The sequence below is a fragment of the Bos indicus x Bos taurus genome, chromosome 18, assembly GCF_003369695.1.
Source record: "Bos indicus x Bos taurus breed Angus x Brahman F1 hybrid chromosome 18, Bos_hybrid_MaternalHap_v2.0, whole genome shotgun sequence".
In the NCBI taxonomy this organism is placed as follows: domain Eukaryota; kingdom Metazoa; phylum Chordata; class Mammalia; order Artiodactyla; family Bovidae; genus Bos; species Bos indicus x Bos taurus.
This window is the reverse complement of record NC_040093.1, coordinates 35,882,160-35,890,243: the sequence shown is the minus strand read 5'-3', so window position 1 is coordinate 35,890,243 and position 8,084 is coordinate 35,882,160.

Genomic DNA, 8,084 nt, shown 5'->3' with positions numbered 1-8,084 from the left:
TACTTGCCATTTAGAAACATTTCAGTTCAGGTTCATTTCTTTGGTTGATAGTTTTTTCCATCACCATTATAATACAATTACTTCCCCAGTTGGAGGTTAACATCCCATTCACTAGTTAATTTTTTTAAAAACCATAATCTACATTTGTCTCTCTCCTTGTCCATGGAATCTTGCCTATAGCTACCCTCTCCTTCCTGAATTAATTTTATCCTCTCCAAATGAGCCAGAGAATCTTTGTTAATATTCTGTTTCACTGCAATAATTTAGCCAATCTTGTTTTTCTTTGCCAAAGTTCAGATACATCGCCACGTTTTCTCCTTTCAATGGTCACTCCTGGTATCATTGGCCATCTGTGAAGAGTAGGCTTGGCAAGATTCAGGTATCCTGGGCAAGATCTGTTAATGATTTTAAGCAAAGAATATTTGGGAAGTGTCATAATTAGAATTAGAGATTCGACAACGTCATCAACAGATATTACTAAAAAAACTTTTTAAAACATCCATAATCAAGTACAAATCCTCAGATATATTAAGAAAGTAGAAATATTCAATAATTTATTTTAAATTAAGTTATCTCATACTTATTTTAAATTTCTCACGTTTTTCCTGCCAAGAATCCTCAATTAAAACTTTACATTTGTTGTGCTTTCATTTTTCCTTTGCTAACTGGTCTTTGTATATCCAGCTTTACCCTCCTTTAATCTATCCTTCTTCAAATAGTTATCAAAGATTTCTCTAAAATGCTATCTCATGCCATAAACTCTCTTTTAAAAACCTTTGCCATGAATCCCCTTTCTGAAAGGGGGATTTGGCCATTTGGAATTGGTTCTTTGTCCTATATTTCTCAGTTCAGTTCAGTTGCTCAGTCACGTCTGACTCTTTGCAACCCCAAGGACTGCGGCATGTCAGGCTTCCTATCCATCATCAGTTCCCAGAGCTTGCTCAAACTCATGTCCATAGAGTCGGTGATGCCATCCAACCATCTCATCTTCTGTCGTCCCCTTCTCCTCCTACCTTCAATCTTTCCCAGCATCAGAGTCTTTTCCAATGAGTCAGTTCTTCACATCATATGGCCAAAGTGTCAGAGCTTCAGCTTCAGCATCAGTCCTTCCAATGAATATTCAGGACTGATTTCTTTTAGGATGGACTGGTTGGACCTCCTTGCAGCCCAAGGGACTCTCAAGAGTCTTCTCCAACACCACAGTTCAAAAGCATCAATTCTTTGGCCCTCAGCTTTCTTTATGGTCCAATTCTCACATCCATACATGACTACTGGAAAAACCATAGCTTTGACTAGATGGGCCTTTGTCGGCAAGATAATGTCTCTGCTTTTTAATATCCTGTCTAAGTTGGTCATAGCTTTTCTTCTAAGGAGCAAGTGTCTTTTAATTTCATGACTGCAGTCACCATCTGCAGTGATTTTGGCTATATTTCCAGTCTTGTTTATTTCTGGGCTGGATGACACATTTGTTGCCCTCTAATGATATTGAATATTTTGCCAGTCTGCTTCTGCCTTTTTTTTTTTTTCAACTTGTGTGCATTTATACACATGCTACTAACTTCCTTTGCTGTGATCTGTCTGGAGATCTACCTCTTACCCTCTCACTTCAGCTCAGTGGTAACCCTACAACTTTTCTCAGCCTCTCCTTATAGAGTTCATAACTCTTTCCTCTGCATTCTCACAAATCAAAAACACCTGTATGTCATAATCCCATAATGTTCCAACATTTCTCCACTGAATACAATTCAGGAAAAGGATGAAGGTGTGTCAATCTTCTGATAACCATCTGTGCTACAATTTGGCATCCTGACTCTGTCTACAGAGCTAGCAGCATGTCATGCAGTGGAGGATATTAAAAAGCAGTCGAGACCCAGCCTCAGGGGTTGGAGCCTCAGTCAAGTATGTTCCAGTTACATTTCTACTGTGGATGAGAACTGCAAGATAGCAGTAAAATGAGAGCCTCAGTTTCAGGCAGTTAGAAAGGACCTTCTCATGGACACAGACTGGAGAAAAGTGCCTTTGGGCTGGGGCAGTGAGGGCATACATACTCAAGCAAACTGAAATGATGAAAACAACAGGATCCAGCAGGCGGTAAAGACACCCATTTTAAGGCGTTATTCCAGGTGATAGCAGCCTGTATGTCCAGAACACTCACAAAGCATCCTTCCACATATTTTCCCTATTTTAAAAATTTATTTATTTTTAATTGAGGGATAATTGTGTTACAATATTGCTTTGGATTCTGCCATTCATCAACATGAATCAGCCATAGATATACATGTCCCTTCTTTCTTGAAACTCCCTTCCACCTTCCCCACCCCTGTAGGTGGTTACAGAACCCAAGTTTGAGTTCCCTGAGTCATGCAGCAAATTTCAGTTGGCTATCTATTTTACATATGGTAATGTATATACTTCCATGCTACTCTCTCCACTTGTGACACTTCTCCTTTGTCCCCCACCTGTGTCCATAAATCTGTTTTCAATGTCTGTGTCTCCATTGATGCCCTGTAGATAGGTCTTTCTAAATTCCATGTATATGCATTAATATATGGTATGTGTCTTTCTCTGACTTACTTCATTCTGTATAATAGGCTCTAGGTTCATCTACTTCATCAGGACTCACATGCATTCCTTTATACGGCTGAAGAGTATTTCATTGCATATATGTACCACAGCTTGTTCATCCATTCATCTGTCTATGGACATCTAGGTTGCTTCCATGTCCTACTGCAAAGAATATTGGGCTACATGTGTCTTTTCCAATTTTGGTTTCTTCAAGGTATATGCCTAGAAGTGGTAATGCTGGGTTGTATGGTAGTTTTATTTCTTGATTTTTTAAAGGAATCTCCATCCTGCCTTCCACAGTCAACCTTCAATATATGAAAAGATTTTAATTTTTCTTCTTTTGCCCCTTTATCCTATTTTTTTTGAGGGGGGAGGTGGGCATGATCTGCCTAAATTTTGATAGTAAGATTAAATATATGAAGAAGGTAGTTTCTAATATTGATAGGTATTATACTTTAAAAGATGGAGAAGCTCTATATAGTCTATATAGTCAGCAAAAACAAGACTGGGAGCTCACCGTGCCTCAGATCATGAACTCCTTATTGCCAAATTCAGACTCAAATTGAAGAAAGTAGATGACCTAAATCAAATCCCTTACGGTTATACAGTGGAAGTGACAAATATATTCAAGGGATTACATCTGATAGACAGTGCCTGAAGAACTATGGATGGAGGTTCACAACATTGTACAGGAGACAGGGATCAAGACCATCCCCAAGAAAAAGAAATGCAAAAAGGCAAAACGGTTGTCTGAGGACGCCTTACAAATAGCTATGAAAAGAAGAGAAGTGAAAGGTAAAGGAGAAAAGGAAAAATACACCCATCTGAATGCCAGAGATCCAAAGAATAACAAGGAGAGATAAGAAAGCCTTCCATAGTGATCAGTGCAAAGAAATAGAGGAAAACAATAGAATGGGAAAGACTAGGGATCTCTTCAAAAAATGAGAGATACCCAGGGAACACTTCATGCAAAGATGGGCAGAAGAAAGAATAGAAATGCCATGCACCTAACAGAAGAAGAAGATATTAAGAAGAGGCGGCAGGAATACACAGAGGACTACACAAAAAAGATCTTCATGACCCAGATATTCACAATGATGTAGTCACTCACCTAGAGCCAGGTATCCTCAAATGCAAAGTCAAGTGGGCCTTCAGTTCAGTTCAGTCGCTCAGTCATGTCCAACTCCTGGCTACCCCAAGAATTGCAGCATGCCAGGCCTCCCTGTCCACCACCATCTCCTGGAGTCCACCCAAACTCACGTCCATCGAGTTGGTGATGCCATCCAGCCATCTCATCCTCTGTCGCCCCCTTCTCCTCCTGCCCCCAATCCCTCCCAGCATCAGAGTCTTTTCCAATGAGTCAACTCATCGCATGAGGTGGCCAAAGTACTGGAGTTTAGCATCATTCCTTCCAAAGAACACCCAGGGCTTATCTCCTTCAGAATGGACTGGTTGGATCTCCTTGCAGTCCAAGGGACTCTCAAGAGTCTTCTCCAACACCACAGTTCAAAAGCATCAATTCTTCAGCAATCAGCTTTCTTCACAGTCCAACTCTCACATCCATACATGACCACTGGAAAAACCATAGCCTTGACTAGACGGACCTTTGTTGGCAAAGTAATGTCTCTGCTTTTGAATATGCTATCTAGGTTGGTCATAACTTTCCTTCCAAGGAGTAAGTGTCTTATATTTCATGGCTGCAATCACTATTTGTAGTGATTTTGGAGCCCAAAAAGATAAAGTCTGACAATGTTTCCACTGTTTCCCCATCTACTTCCCATGAAGTGATGGGACCAGATGCCATGATCTTAGTTTTCTGAATGTTGAGCTTTAAGCAAAATTTTTCACTCTCCTCTTTCACTTTCATCAAGAGGCTTTTTAGTTCCTCTTCACTTTCTGCCATAAGGGTGGTGTCATCTGCATATCTGAGGTTCTTGGTATTTCTCCCGGCAATCTTGATTCCAGCTTGTGCTTCTTCTAGTCCAGCGTTTCTCATGATGTACTCTGCATAGAAGTTAAATAAGCAGGGTGACAATATACAGCCTTGACGTACTCCTTTTCCTATTTGGAACCAGTCTGTTGTTCCATGTCCAGTTCTAACTGTTGCTTCCTGACCTGCATACAAATTTCTCAAGAAGCAGGTCAGGTGGTCTCATATTCCCATCTCTTTCAGAATTTTCCACAGTTCCTTGTGATCCACACAGTCAAAGGCTTTGGCATAGTCAATGAAGCAGAAATAGATGTTTTTCTGGAACTCGCTTGCTTTTCGATGATCCAGCGGATGTTGGCAATTTGATCTCTGGTTCCTCTGCCTTTTCTAAAACCAGCTTGAACATCTGGAAGTTCATGGTTCACGTATTCCTGAAGCCTGGCTTGGAGAATTTGAGCATTACATTACTAGCGTGTGAGATGAGTGCAATTGTGCGGTAGTTTGAGCATTCTTTGGCATTGCCTTTCTTTGGGAATGGAATGAAAACTGACCTTTTCCAGTCCTAGGAAGCATCACTAAGAGCAAAGTAGTGGAGGTGATGGAACTCCAGATGAGCTATTTCAAATCCTAAAAGATGATGCTGTAAAAGTGCTGCACTCAATATGCCAGGAAACTTGGAAAACTCAGCAGTGGCCACAGGACTGGAAAAGGTCAGTTTTCAGTCCAATCCCAAAGAAAGGAAATGCTGAAGAATGCTCAAACTATCTCACAATTACACTCATCTCACACTCTAGCAAAGTAATGCTCAAAATTCTTCAAGCAAAGCTCATAAGTACGTGAACCATGAACTTCCAGATATTCAAGCTGGATTTAGAAAAGGCAGAGGAATCAGAGATCAAATTGCCAACATCTGCTGGATCATCATAAAAGCGAGACAGTTCTAGAAAAACATATACTTCTGCTTTATTGACTATGTCAAAGCCTTTGACTGTGTGGATCATAACAAACTAGAAAATTCTTAAAGAGATGGGAATACCAGACTGACTTACCTGTCTACTGAGAAATCTGTATCAGGTCAGGAAGCAACAGTTAGAACTGGACATGGAACAACAGACTGTTTCCATCTTGGGAAAGCAGTACATCAAGGCTGTATATTTTCACCCTGCTTACTTAACTTTTAACTCAACATTCAGAAAACTAAGATCATGGCATCTGATCCCATCATTTCATGGCAAATAGATGGGGAAACAATGGAAACAGTTACAGACTTCATTTTTTGGGGCTCCAAAATCACTGCATATGGTGACTGCACCTATGAAATAAAAAGACATTTGCTCCTTGGAAGAAAAGTTATGACCAACCTAGACAGCGTATTAAAAAGCAGAGACATTACTTTGCCAACTAAGGTCCATCTGGTCAAACGTATGGTTTTTCCAGTGGTCATGCATGGATGTGAGAGTGGGACTATAAAGAAAGTTGAGCACTGAAGAACTGATGCTTTTGAACTGTGGTGTTGGAGAAGACTCCTGTGAGTCCCTTAGACTGCAAGGAGATCCAACCAGTCCATCCTAGAGAAAATCAGTCCTGAATATTCATTGGAAGGACTGATGCTGAAGCTGACACTCCAATACTTTGGCCACCTGATGTGAAGAGCTGACTCATTTGAAAAAAACCCTGATGCTGGGAAAGATTGAGGGCAGGAGGAGAAGGGGATGACAGAGGATGAGATGGTTGGATGGCATCACTGACTCCATGTACATGAGTTTGAGTAAACTCTGGAAGTTGCTGATGGACAGGGAGGTCTGCTGTGCTGCAGTCCATGGGTTCACAAAGAGTCGGGCATGACTGAGTGACTGAACTGACTGACACTTTTAAATTTTAGTAACTAATTAATATTCTGAATGGAATTAGCCAAGGGCCCTTGACTATGAATATTCTATGATGATGTGAATTTAGATCAGTGCTACATTTCTAGTTATTTCTTCATGGACAAGTAGTAGTCAATCAGAAAAAATAACCCACCAAAGTGATGGAATTAGTTCAAATAGGTGATCCAAAGAAATAAGTATGATTCTGTTTCACTTCTGGGTTGATAACAGTGCAACAACATAAGATCAATATATTTTCATTGCAAGCACCCCATTGGCTAAAAGATTCCTGTACCTCTAGAATAGCACTTCTCAACCTCAGCAATATTTACATTAGTGCTGGAAAATTCTTTGCCATAGCGGGCACTCCTATTCACCATAGGATATTTAGCAGCCTCCCTGGCTTCTGCTCATAAGATGCTAGTAGCGCCTGCAGTGAGACAACCAAAAATCTCCCCCCAAACTCCCAGGTGTCCCCAATGGAGCAAACCTGCTTTCACTTGAGAGTTGCTATGCCAGTTCCAAGAATTTTGTGAGAAAACAGTGAGATAAAGCATTTGGAGACACTTTGTGAGCAAAGTTTTTTCAAACACTAGAATTAGTTGTGATTTCAATTTTTATTCAGAGATAAACTATGAATCTCATTATCCAAATAAGAGTTTTTCTTGTATTTGGAAATTTTTTATTTTTTGCTCACAAATACTTTAATGGAATAGGCCTATTTTACTCCTATGTCCTGGAAGAAATATCTGAAGGTTTTGAGATGTCAAATAACTTGCCTAATGTCATGGACTTATAAGTGCCTATCTGGAATATTAATCCAGGTCACAAGGACTCTGAAGACAATGTAATATGCAGCTACACTATCATTTACAATCTATATTTCAGGAATGATTATATGCTCTTTTTCTCATCAGTTTCCTTAACTCTCATATTTATTTATTTGTTGTTTTTATTGAATGAAAGATGCTTTAATGTCTATGCTGCTGCTGCTGCTAAGTCGCTTCAGTCATGTCCTACTCTGTGCGACCCAATAGACGGCAGCCCACCAGGCTCCCCCGACCCTGGGATTCTCCAGGCAAGAACACTGGAGTGGGTTGCCATTTCCTTCTCCTTAATGTCTATAGTGCTTTACAATTTTCAGAAGTCTTTCACACGTGATTTCGTGTAATCCTATAATAACCTTTTCCCCCCTACCCATTTCTAGTGTCCCTCCTCACTTAAATTTCATATTTAAATAAGTTTGTGCTTCTTGTCTTTGTGTGTCTAATGAATACTAAGGCTTGATTGGAAATTTCCTGCTCACTATGAAAGTAGGTATTGGGCATCGTGACTTGTGTGTGCATCTATATATTTTTCCCCATCCCTTTTCAAATACGGATCAATCATGGGACTAGAGTACTTCCATAACTCTTATTTCTCATCTTCATTCTTTTTAAAAAATTAATTTATTTACTTTAATTGGAGGTTGATTACTTTACAATATTGTGGTGGTTTCTGCCATACAATGACATGAATCAGCCATGGGTGTGCGTGTGTGCCCCCAGCCTGAACGCCCCTCCCACCTCATCTTCATTCTTTTAAGAAAAGCCAGGATTCATTATTAAAGTGGCTACAGTTTATTGAGTACTTTCATTAAATATTCATTATCATAACCTCCAAACTACCTCATGAGGGCAGTACCCTTAGCATCATTACAGTTCATTGCTGTACAATCTGAG